We start from the raw sequence: 12,207 nt of genomic DNA, 5'->3' as shown, positions 1-12,207 counted from the left end.
TGTATTGCATTGAAAAGAAGGTTTGTGCACCTCATTAAAGAGGGAAAACAAGGTGCAACTTAATCGTCACGTGAGGCTTATTATTAAGCGGATGGAAAGGAGCAAGGATCTCTCCGTCTCAGTTTCCCTGAACAGTTTTCCATCAGTTTAAGAAACAGGCGAGGCGGTGAATTCATTTTTGCATGCACAGACATACTGCTTTAACAAACATTACCTGCTTGTTTTAAATGAATCAGTTAAATGGCTGACTGTTAAATAGCCTGTGTCCACTAATTCCCCCTTCTAACTTCCCCATTGCTTTCACCTCCATTTCACTTACATCAGCAGGCATAGTATAGAAAAGGCCTCCTTGGGAATGCACCTGTCTGCACAGTTGGAAAAGGAAGCTTCCACCGGCCCAAAGCAATGCCAGTGAATTTGTCCAGAACTGCTTCCCGCGAGAGCGGCGAGGAGATCCGAGTAGTCTGAGAAGCTGACAAGTCTAGCACTAGATGCTCGGTGGCTGTGATGACGCAGGGCCGGCGGTGGCGCGGTGGGGGTCAGGACCGAGGCGCCGGCGCCGTTTCCTCCAGCTTGCTCGTCCTGTTGGTTGCCCCTCCGGAGCGTGAGGTTGTCTCGCAGCAGCCGCAAGACGAGCATGCAGTCCTTACAGAAATCCTCGTTCAGTGAGCCCAGCTGGGTTACGGCATCGTGAAAGGCTCAGAGGGAGGCTTGCCCGCGATCTTTCTGGATCTCAGGGTAGAACATCGGGAAGCTGAGGCCTGGCCTAGCCGGATGGGGTGCGTGGGCTGCAAGTGCTCTCGGCTGACTGCGAAGGGTTCCTTTCCGCAGTCTGCAGAGCTTGGGACCACATCGTCTTCCGTCTCACCGGAACCCGCCCCGGCCAGGTAGCGATGGGAGTCGCCTTTCATCTCCAGGTAGGGTGGAAATCACTGCGGCTCCTAAGGAGGAGCTTGTCCAGAAGAGCCAGCATGGCGTTGCACGCCGTTTCCAGCTCCTTGTTGATCTTCGCTCGGTAAACCTTAACCTTCTCCAGTTTCTTCTCATTCCCGGTCCGCCATGGTTTTCTGGTCGACGATCCTGCAGGAAGACAGTCAGGCAACGCCCACGTTCTTGTAAGCCACAGAGAGGAGGTCTCGGTCTTCAGTGAAGACAGGTTCGTTGAGCTTGGTCGCGCCCTTCGTCGCGGAGGCTTTGGCCCAGGCGCAGTGGCAGCGGCTTCCGGTGCCCCTTGTCGTTCTGGCCTGGCCTCTCCTGGCGCCCCGCTGCCTAGCTGCCCATGGCGCATGCGCTCGTGGCCGCCGCGGAGGCCACTGCCACTGCGCGTGCGCGCAGTGCCTCGCCTGCGGGTCCAGGCTGCAGGGGGCAGGCAGCTCCGATGGCCGGCAGCCCTGCTGGCCTTCTTGGCTGCCTAGACCTCTGGGCTGGGTTGTCTCATTTTCATATTTGTCTGGAGCGTCGAAAAAAGTTTATAATTCCTTTTTCCTTTTTTCTAACATATGATTGAGATTTTCTTTTTTATCCACTTCACGAGCTGATCCATAAAATGGATAGTATCTGCACTGTTCACTTAAATAGCGTCTGAGCTGCAGGAGGCAGCATGTGAGGGAGCGTGTGGCAAACCAGAGTCTGGTACAGCTGGCTGAAGTTGTTCGGTCTCTCAGCCAGGTGCGACTCTGCTGTGACCCATGGATGGTATACAGTCCACCAGGCTCCTCTGTCCGTGGAGCTCTCTGGGCAAGATTATTGGAGCGGGTTTTGCCATTTCTTCCTCCAAGGGATCGTCCCCTCCCAGGGATTGAACCCGGGTCTCCGAGTCTCGTGCATTGCAGGCGGATTTTTTACCCCTGAGCCACCAGTGAAGCCCGCAGCTGGTTGTGCACTGATCAAAAATCTAGCATAGGGGAGTGACGCCTGGAGTGATTTTTGGCAGTTCTTAGTATATTCATTGCTCAGTTTCCTATTGTTTCATCTACATGGAAGAATACATAAAGACTATATAGAATGTGATTTTCTTTGTATTATGTATGATAAGAAGACAGGAAAATATTCCCTCTATATGCTCTGAGGTCTAGGGTCAGAATAACGTCGGAAATGCTACATGCATCACTTAGATATTCTTAACACCCATTAGTACATCAAGAACATTTGAGAAATTGTTTAACATTGTTATCCTAGAATTTTCTGTGTATTTGACCATTTTGGAGTTTATTTCTCCTACTTCCCTTCCCTACCACTCTTCTTCTGTCTCCTACTTTGACAGAATATCTAATATTAATGCTATATTTTAACCTCTGATGTGTTCTTTTGGAAGACCTCTAGATAGGTTAGAATTTATTGTGAAATAAAATCAGGCTAGGAGAAAACTATAGCATAGTCTAGATTGCATAGATCTGATGGTTTACTCTCATGGAGTTTCTTTTTGCTGCTGTATTCTCATAAAAATACTATCAAATCTACCTTTATGTTTGATATAGGAATGCTGTTTGGAAATATTGTCCATCCCAATGTTCACTGCACATGAAAATGTTTTTTTAGAAAATCTTCTGTTAATTGCTAGTGAAAATTTGCTTCTTCCAAATTAAAGCATCAATAAATGTATAACCTCCATGGTTAACGTATAACCATGTATAACCATCTTGTATAACAAGATGTCAGGAGACAGTTTGGTTTAAGAGTGATTATTTAGCAACTTAGTGATATTCACAGCAATTACAACTTCCTTTTTTTTCAGCTATGCACTTTCAGTGTCAAGCTTGTTATCAGGCTAGTCTATGTCATTGTTGTTAGGTGTTTGTAGCAGCACTGGGAGTCAAATCCTCATAAGAGTAACATCCTAAAGAATAACATATACCAAATTTTCTCAGAGTCATCTAGCTAAATGCAAAGGAACATCTCCAGAGAACCCCCAGTTATCTCCTATAATTTCATTGGCCAGAACCAGGTTAGGTGCCCAGCTACAACACATACTAGCAGAACAACTATTGCAGAGGAGATGAGATGACCATGGCTGGCTTAGGTTAACCATAATTTACCCCCAATCTCCATAACTTCCATAATAAAAATGTGTTTTTCTTTTTTTAATAGGAAAGAGAAAGGAAGAGATCTTGAGTAGGAAACATAGAGTCTATTCGAAACACTTCCAGGGGCTCCTTTTCATTTAAAAATAGAAAACAGATTAAATTTATAAGCCATACATGTATCTTTATGGCCATTCTACTTTATGGCCCTTTGTTCTACTTTTATATCTTAATCTCATTGTCAATTAAAATTTATCTTCCTCTTGCTCATAGTTTTTCTGTATTTTAAAAAAAAATATGTATAGTTCTGATGTTTCAGACTTCACATGTTTTTCAAAATGATGTATAATATATAAAAACTAGAGCTATCAGATACAAACTAGTGGATAGAAGGTGATTAGGTAACTGTTCTGTGTTTGAATATACAGGATTCATTGACATTCCAGCAGAACAGTTAGAAAGTGACTTTGGGCCAAGCCTTTAAAAACATGGCTGTGGTAATCAACTTTCCTAGCATGATAACACTGAATATTCTCATGTAATTAACATCTCTAACTTACAGAAAAGCAGTAGTGGTGGTACTTTAGGTAGAATTTAATTAGCCAAGACAAATAAATAAGGTTTCATGATTCTATCAGGATAGTGAAATTGCAGAGGCTGGTTTGGAAATTTCAAGCAATTGAATATGCCATTTGACCTCTCAAGGAAATCAACTTTTCTAGCTGCCATTCTGAACAGTTCTAATTAAGCCATATTGTTATTATTGACTTATTTGTTACATTGGATGTCATATAGGCAACTTTCTTGGAATTCTGGAAAATCTTTCAAATGCCTTTTTTCTTAATGTACAACTGCATGATAGGTGAGATGGAAGGCATCTTGCGATGGTACATGTCAACTGGGCCATAGAGAAGATTTATAGATTTAATCATACAGATCCCCAAAGATTCACTTTATTCTTTCCATATGGGGACCCAATCTGAATTACATTTCCTTTTGTACATGAGTGTTATAGGATAAAGAATGCATGGAACATTTGAAAAAATGAGCCTGTGTGGTAAGGGGAAGAGACAGATGTTGGCAAGGCAAATGCAGACTCATTTTATGGGGAACTAAATAAAGAATGGGAAGACTTACATAAGAGTGACAGTTAGTAGTGATCCCAAGGGAAATGGTTCAATTAAATAATATACAGGGCAAAAAGTATTAGAAAAGGATTTGTAGGTAGAGATATAAGTAATCATAGGGTTATGCAAACTTGGAAACACTTTGGTTGGTGCTTGAACTAAAACATATTTCACTAGTACAATTACTTCAGCAGAAAGTAGGAAGTATGTGTTAAAATCAGGAAGGACCCTGGAGGGCACAGACATAATGAAGAGGAAGAGAAAATTTGATATTCTTGCAGTCAGAAAAGAGAGAAAGGAAATGAAGCGTAGATGTTTTTAGGAAGAACAGTTAAATGTATGTGATTATAATGTCTGATACTTCATAAATTATTCCTATGTGATGGGTAATTGTATGTTTTCTCAACCTCCCCATAAAATAATTGATAAAAGCTGATGTGTCTCACTATTTCTTTGTGAGATAGCATGCATTTCAGGAATGTAACAAAGGTTCAGTTCTGGTCTCAGGTTAGTTCAGCTGAATCTTGGAAGGACAGCTACTTAAGATTCCATTAGTTGGATTTTGTTCTGTAAATGGACTTATTTCATGTTTATTTATTTCAGTTTTGGAAAGAGATATGCCTTTTTATTTTTCTCCATGGCAGAGGTCTGGAGTTATCTTGGGTTCTGCTCTGTTCTTCCATCGCACCACAGAGCCAACACTTCTTCAAAAAGGGCCTTCTGTTTGGGGCATAGCGGTGAATTACTCAGGTGTATGGCATTATGGGGAATAATGAGGGGCAGCAGGGCACACCAGTTCAGCATTTCTGTAGTCTTTGAATTAATTACCTGATTATTTTGTCTTTGGACAGCCCCTGCTGTTGGATGACTTCCTATGGAATACTGGGGAACTTCTCTGGAGTTTTGCATGAGATTCTTGGAAGATATGGCTTTCACCTTTGTGGTAGTCCTCTCTACCTGTTTTGGGTTTTGCGTGTGTGTGTGTGTGTGTGTTTGTGTGTGTATGTGTGTGTGCAAACATATGCATGTATTTTAAAGACTCACTCTCTTATTGATTCCAATTTCCAAAAATTTCATAAAAAAATTTTGCCTATCAAAATAATCTCTTCTTGTTTCTATCTAATGTCTATTTATTTTTATTTCAATTAGATTTTGGAAGGAAAGAGAAGTATGTGGGATTAGTTAACTTAGCCATCTTTAACCAAAGTCAAAGGTATATCTTCTTGACACTTTAAAACACTTTATGTTCAGGGTGTACATTGATCCCCTCCAATGACCTGGTATCCATTTTTTTCTTAACAGGTTACAATATTAAAATTGATTCAGTTGTTCATACATCATCATCTCTTAGTCACTAAGTCATGTCCAACCCTTTTCGATCCCATGGACTGTAGCCCACCAAGCTCCTATGTCTGTGGGATTTCCCAGGCAAGAATACTGGATTGCCAACCCAAGAAAATGGGTTGCCATTTTCTTCTCCAGGGGATCTTCCCCACCCAGGGATTGAACTTGGGTCTCCTGCATTACACGCAGATTGTTTATCATCTGAGCTACCAAGGAAGCCCTCATACGTCATGCTTTCTGTCTAAGGGGAAAACATCCTTTTGGCCCAGGAAAGCTCTTCCTGGAAATGACCTGATATATACCAGTTTTTATATAACCCAACTCACGTAATTACTGCTTTGGTTTTAGACATTAGCTTAAAGCAGGATTTGATTTAGTAAATAGCAGTTTATCAACTTTTGTGGTTATTGATCAAGGCATTGCATCTGCATGTGAAAACCATCATAAGTAAAAGGAAGATTGATGGAATATGAGCTGGTGCTGTACTTCCTGCTTGCTGATATTCTTTTATTCTCCTTTTAGAGCTAGAATAGTAAAATTTGATTTATAGATAAGTATTGCTAAGTAAATATTCAAGCTAATAAAGAATTATTAAACACACTTAGTGAGGAATCAGTTTTCAAAGTGATTGAGTCAAAAGAAGCCACATATGATAAGGTCTTGAGCATAAATAAAAAGCCCTGAATATAAATCTTGATGCTGTCACTCTTCATGATATTCTTTACGAGAGAGTTACCTGTGCTCCTGCCTTCCTCCCAATTTCTTCCTCTGGGAGTCATATCATCTTCCTAGGAATAAAGGTCATTCTAGGAGTAATATCATGCTTTCATTGTTGTTGCTGCTGCTGCTGAGTCACTTCGGTCGTGTCCGACTCTGTGTGACCCCATAGATGTCAGCCCACCGGGCTCCCCATCCCTGGGATTCTCCAGGCAAGAACACTGGAGTGGGTTGCCATTTCCTTCTCCAATGCATGAAAGTGAAAAGTGAAAGTGAAGTCGCTCAGTCGCGTCCGACTCTTAGCGACCCCATGGACTGCAGCCCACCAGGCTCCTCTGTCCATGGGATTTTCCAGGCAAGAGGACTGGAGTGGGGTGCCATTGCCTTCTCTGTCATTGTTGTTGGGAGTGAATTAAAGCATCCCTAGTATTTAATAAGACTTCCCTGGTAGCTCAGACAGTGAAGAATCTGCCTGTAATGCAGGAGACCTGAATTTGATCCTTGGGTCAGGAAAACCTGCCCACTTGAGTATTCTTGGAGAATCCCGTGGACAGAGGACCGTGGCAGGCTACAGTCCATGGGGTCGCAAAGAGTCGGACACGACTGAGTGACTAACACTTTCACTTTTCAGCATAGTATTTATAACAGTAAGTGCTCAATAAATGTAACTTAAACCTTTATTGCTATTTTTGCATTCCATCCTCCTTCATATTTTTCTCGTCTCCTTTAGCCCTAGTTCCTAGTTCTCACCTTTGTGTTGGAATTTCTGCAGTCTTAACGCACTTCTCCTGTCACTCTTATTCTTACATTCAGCGCTATTCATCGTTTTCTTGATTTACTGATGATCACTCTTAAAGTGAAAATTTTATCCCTTTGTGCTTTTTACCTTTTTCTGCCTAAACCCCCCAAACTGCATTTTTGGCTCAGTAACCTCTTCTGCAACATCTGCCGCGTGGCCGGGCTGGAAATGCTGGCTAAGAGCATGCTGGATGGCAGGGTTTTTGCATTTAGTCAGTTAGTAAAATTAAATGATTATGAAACATAGGAAATGTAGAAGTGTTATATAAACTCTACTAAAAATCATATTATTTAAAAAGAAATGTACTGTTAGTATTTTCACTTTTTATATTTATCATATGAAAGTTTTAAATAATTTATAGATATAAGCCAGCTTTTCTTTAAATTTTTCCTCCAAGAAACTGTTTTGGTATGAATAATGCCAAAATGGGATTAATGATAACAAATGGGAGTAAAAATAAATTAACAGATTTGAAATTCAAATTTTATACATTGCACTCTTCCTGGAAAGGTACAGACATCTCTTGAAGCTCAGCCTAAGCAAACTCCCATTTACCTCTCCCTTTTGCTCACACACATGTGCACTCACACACATACATACACACTCAGATGCAAAAATCTGAAATTTTTATGTAGCACCTACATTTTTGTTATGCACACAAAAATTTGATCAGAAAGTAATAGCTGAGACAAAATCTAGTTATAACACTCACATTATCACCTGGATCAAGAAAAATTCACCTAAAACATTCTACACAAGTATTTTTGATTTTTTTCTCTTCCTATCTTCTCTCAGTATTTCAGGGGAATGGACAACAAAAGTTAAATTACTGCCCTCTTAAACCTAGTCGTCATTGTCAGTTATGCAAGAAAACTCCTCAACAACTAAAGGTATCACATGTCACTACAGAAGAGATTAGATGTTCAGAATTCCCATTCTGTTTTTCATCTGTCTATTGTGAGTAGAAAATTTAAAGATTTATGAAGAAAACAAACTTATGGTTACAAAGGAGGTTGGGGGGGATGAACTGGGAGATTGGTGCTGACGTTTGTAAACCACTATGTATTAAATAGATAACTAAAGAGGACCTGCTTTATAGCACAGGGAACTCTGCTCAAGGCTCTGTGGTGGCATAACTGGGGAGGAAATCTAAAACAGGGGGGATATATGTATGCATATAACTGATTCACTTTGCTGTACAAAAGAAACTGATGCAACATTGTAAAACAACTCTACTCCAATAAAATTTTAAAAATTAGAAAAATAAGATTCACAAGAGCACAGTTTGGAAAAACAGGAAGAAATTCTACTTGTCATGGAACTATAAGTCAAGTAGTGTTCAAACTCCAAAACATCTCTGCAGGATTTCCATATAGTGATGTTCTGGGAGACTCCTGGAAAAAAGTCTCTGACATTTGGTCTGCAAGATGAGTCTCTATCTTGGATATAGTTGAGTGAGTAACTTCTACCAATTCATTGGCAGCTGAGTTTGAGTTTCTGAAAAACACTCAAGTTGATTGATATATTTATAAACTGTAGAGATTTTCATTTGGGCAAAAAAATGATTTTAAAAAACACAGGCAAAAATCTGGCTTCAAAGTTTCTAGAAAGAAGATGGAGAATGCTAAATGTAAGAAGACTTATAGCTGAAAAACGTATACGTTCTGGTATGACTGTAGTTCTGTAGGTTTCATCTGCACACTGACATTAAATGTTCTAATGCTTTTAAGACTCAAAACAATGCTATGCATATAGTAGATATTTATGTGCCTTCAGAATGTCCTGAGCTCCTTTTCAATATTTGGTGAATTTCTTACCTTATGGGTCCCGCTTCCTAAGATGAAGGCCATAAACTTGTTTTTCCAGGCTCCCTTGCAGCTAAGGTACAGGTGTGTGATCTTGATTCTTCCAGGCATACATTAAAACATGAGGTCTCTGATTGGTAGGGGGCTTCCCTGATGGCTCAGAGGGTAAAGCATCTGCCTGAAATGCGGGAGACCAGGGTTCGATCCCTGGGTTGGGAAGATCCCCTGGAGAAGGAAATGGCAACCCATTCCAGTATTCTTGCCTGGAAGATCCCATGGATGGAGGAGCCTGGTAGGCTACAGTCCATGGGGTGGCAAAGAGTTAGACATGACTGCGTGACTTCACTTTCACTTTCAGATTGGTAGATTGTGCTGTGAAGAAGGTAGTGCAAGGGGGATTCAAGTCTGGTGATGAATTTGATGGCAGGTAGATGTTCAGTTTCAGAAGCAGCAGCAGCATGTGGCCTATCTTCCAGCACCTGATGTTGGAAAGACAAGATACAGAGCCTGTGCCAGCATGCAGGCCTAGTTTCCTTGAGAGTCATTTTGTCCCACTTCTGGTTATATAGCCTTTAAGCCTGATTCTTCAGAAGTCTGTAAACTGTCTGAACCCCTCTATTAAATTTCTTTTCTACTTGAATGGTTCAGAACAGCTTCTGTTGTCTGCATCTCACAACTTCAATTAGTACAGGACCTTAAACAATGGTACTATCAATACTATTGCTACTACGAATACTTTATATCTGTATAGAACTTTTGTAATTTTAAAATAGCATCTGACTTCCCTGCTGGTCCAGTGGTAAAGAATCCACCTGCCAATGCAGAGGACATGGGTTGGACTCCTGGTCTGGAAAGCTCCCACATGCCACGGGGCAGCCAAGCCCTTGTGCCACAACTCCTAAGCTCATGCACTTAGAGCCTGTGTTCTGCAACAGGAGAAGCCTCCACAATGAGAAGCCCATGCACCTCAACCAAGAGTAGCCTCCACTTGCCACAACTAGAGAAAGCCCTCATATAGCAACAAATACCCAGTGCAGCAAAATTAAAGTAAAATAAAATAGCATCTTTTGAGTCTTGACTTTCAAATGATCTCTTTCAATTCTCATATCACCTTAAAACCTGGGATGTGGTAGTTTCATCTGACATGTAAGGAAGCTATAAAACATCAAGGCTAAGTAGCTGGTCTTGTCACAGAGCTTTCTGGTGGAGACAGAAGTAGAAATTAACATTATTTTTGCTTTGATTCTATTGGCTTCACCATTATTTAATCCCATAAAGAAATGAGCTTTCCCCCTAACCCTTGCTCAAGCTCCTTGATTTCTTACATGCTTAATAATAATAAAAAAAGATTCCACCAGAGAAACATTTTGCAAGTAGAATTATTGGATTTGTAAACATTCTGTGTGATAACTGACTTGCATCCAGCATCTACTCATCTTTCTCCAAGGTGAATGTCCTCTAGTGGCAAGGGCAGTTACTTATTTTCTGCACAGTTCCTGATCTCACTCTCCTGTGGCTCCAAGGATGAGGGTAAGATTTATACCCATGTAGAGTGACTGGTTGAGGGAGGAACAGGGACATGATCCAGTGAGATGCCATCTGGATAATTCTGGAGAGGCATGTTATTTTCTGCTGGTTTTAAACATGGAAGGATGCAGGCCCAGCCTTCATAATGTGTGGGTAAAGTTGACCCAGAAAAAAGAACTAAGAGATTGGTCCTGACGCCATTGTGTGAGTCTTTGATTCCAGCTGTGCCTGGGAGTTTCAGTTACATGAGCCCCTAAATTACTTTCATGCTTAGTCCAGCTGGATTGGATTTTTTGTAGCCAAAAGAATTTTAATTGATAATCTGTGCCCTTCTAACTTTCTTGGGCTTCACTAGTTCTGCATAATCCAACAGAGCAGTAGTCAGGCCAAGAGATAAGTCAACCAACTGAAAATCTAATTTTCTTTCACAACTTAATGACTGTTTTTACATGAAAGGACCCCAAATATTATTTTCCCAAATGTAGATAAAGATTGAAGAAGAAAGCAATAGATTAGACATTAGGAATGTATAACTTTCTGAATATTTCCTGCATTAGGCCTGTCCCTACTTTATTAGTACTCAATAATCACTTAGCTAGCCCCTTTCTAAATTTAGAAATTGCCTTATAATATCCATTAATAGACTTAAAAGAACAGAAAATACTCTTAATGTTTTTTACATACTAAGGAATTTATTAAATTTGCGTATTCAAAGCCTAAGTCCTTGAGATTTTATGTTCAGTTCAGAAATTTATTTTACTTCTGCAAAGTTTTTGTAGCCAATTTTGTAAGTAAATTTTGGTGCCTTTTACAAACTTTATGCCCATATCTTGAAATAATTTAAACTACATTCATAAACTTTATCACTTTCTGTAATTTTTAAGAATTTTAATATCTGACTCACAAAATCTTCTTAGTATTTAAATAATTCACAATTAATATACTAAAGTTAAAAATGTGGCAGATTTAATGTTAAATAGTCAATAAGTAATAAACTTAGTAAGGTGTTATTGTAAGTCAAAAGTCAACTCAAGTACTCCTTTTAAATTGGAATGACAAGCTGTGGCTCTAACAAGCTAAATGTTACAACGGTATAAAATCCTAAATTTTCACAGATTCTTTCTTAATCATTATGCAGAGTTAAGCAAACTGTAAGTTAGAGGAAATAGTCCTCACAAGAACCTTCACTTCAGACACTAGCTGCAAATTCAGGGTCTCCAGCGCCACCCTCACTTAGGACCAGCTGGCTGCAAATTCCAGGATTCCCATGGCCACCCTCAGGTTTGATAATTTGGAATCACTGAAAACCACTGTACTCACAAAGATTATACAGGGACAGTATACAGGACAAAATTATCCAAAGAAAGTTACATTAAATAGAGTCTAGGAGGGCTAACCTGGTGGCTCAGATGGTAAAGAATCTGCCTGCAATGTGGGAGACCTGGGTTCGATCCCTGGGTTGGGAGTATCCCCTGGAGGAGAGCATGGCAACCCACTCCAGTATTCTTGCCTAGAGAACCCCCATTGACAGAGGAGCCTGGCGGGCTACAGTCCATGGGGTCACAAGGAGTTGGGTGTGACTGGGCACCTAAGCGCATACACACGAGAGGCCCCCACACAGAGCTTCCGGTCATCTCCTGCTTGTAAAGTTATGCACAGCACTGCCTCCTCCTGGCTGTGATGTGCAACATGCAGGGAGTACCGCCAACCAGGAAGGCTTACTCCGGCTTTGGTGTCCAGAGCTTTTACTGGGGCTCAACCGCACACTGCCCACTTTGGTCTAATCTTCTGTCTCCTAACCTTCCTGGATGTCAGGCTAATGCCTTTATTTTCTACTTAGTCTGGAGCTCAAAATTGATTAGCATGAT

At 40.7% G+C, this 12,207-nt stretch overlaps 1 pseudogene; it reads right to left on the bottom strand.

Annotated features, from left to right (window-relative positions):
• Positions 1-315: 315 nt before the first annotated feature.
• LOC133073930 (14-3-3 protein eta-like) lies at positions 316-7,031 on the bottom strand (annotated as a pseudogene).
• Positions 7,032-12,207: the final 5,176 nt, after the last annotated feature.

Source organism: Dama dama, chromosome 19 (genome assembly GCF_033118175.1).
Source record: "Dama dama isolate Ldn47 chromosome 19, ASM3311817v1, whole genome shotgun sequence".
In the NCBI taxonomy this organism is placed as follows: domain Eukaryota; kingdom Metazoa; phylum Chordata; class Mammalia; order Artiodactyla; family Cervidae; genus Dama; species Dama dama.
This window is presented reverse-complemented; position numbering and strand designations above follow the sequence as displayed.